This window comes from Neopelma chrysocephalum, unplaced genomic scaffold (genome assembly GCF_003984885.1).
Source record: "Neopelma chrysocephalum unplaced genomic scaffold, ASM398488v2 Primary Assembly neopelma1_325, whole genome shotgun sequence".
Lineage (NCBI taxonomy): Eukaryota > Metazoa > Chordata > Aves > Passeriformes > Pipridae > Neopelma > Neopelma chrysocephalum.
Window position 1 is genome coordinate 20,504 of NW_020897988.1, and position 903 is coordinate 21,406.

Here is a 903-nt window from a genome sequence, read left to right on the forward strand (position 1 = left end):
GAGATCCCAAATCCGGGGACCCCCAAATCCAGAGATCCCAAATCTGAGACCCTCAAACCCGGGGACCCCCAAACCCTGAGATCCCAAATCCGGGGACCCCCAAAACCAGGGACCCCCAAACCCTGAGATCCCAAATCCTGGGACCCCCAAATCCAGAGATCCCAAGTCTGAGACCCCCAAACCCGGAGATCCCAAACCCGGGGACCCCCAAATCCAGAGATCCCAAACCCAGGGACCCCCAAACCCTGAGATCCCAAATTCTGGGACCCCGCTGGGATCAGGAATGAGGGGCTGGATGGGAAGGGGGACGGTAAAATGTGTCCCCCCCTCCCCTCCCCAGAACAGACAGACCCCCCCAGGGTGTGTGGGGGGGGTGTTTCGTACCTAATCCTAACCCTGATCCTAATCCTTTGGGAATCAGGGCTGGGATAAACTGGGAATTCTTTGCCTTCCCTCCAAACTCATCCAGGATTTTTCCCCCCCCGTCCTCCCACTCCCGAGGGGGGGGAATTTGTCACTCCAGGCAGCGAATTTGGGGTCCCCCCCCGCTGTCTCCCAGTCCCTGGAGCTCCCGATCCCGACTGGGTTTGGATCGTCCCGGCTCCCGACGTTCCTTGGGAATGCTCTGGGAATGCGGGGCGGGGCCTGGGCGGGCTCTGCTCCCCCTTTTCTTCCCCTGTACATTCACGAAAGGGACCCCCCCGAGTGTGTCCCTGGCCTTGGGGACAAGGTGACAGCCCGGAGAGAGGTGGGGGCTGGGCTGGATTCCCGCGGGAATTCCCTTTCCCATGGGAATGAGTGTGGGAATGAGTGTGCGTATGGAGAGGACGGGCTCCAAATCCCCCAAATCCCCCAGATCTCCCCCAATCCCCCGGGAGCGGCTCCGAGCCCCAAATCCCCCAA

The 903-nt window shown here is 61.2% G+C and overlaps 1 protein-coding gene across 1 annotated transcript in view; it reads left to right on the top strand.

Annotated features, from left to right (window-relative positions):
* Nucleotides 1–903, top strand: part of TUFT1 (tuftelin 1) — a 20,895-nt gene that overhangs the window by 17,388 nt on the left and 2,604 nt on the right. The gene's annotated exons all lie outside the window — the stretch shown is intronic.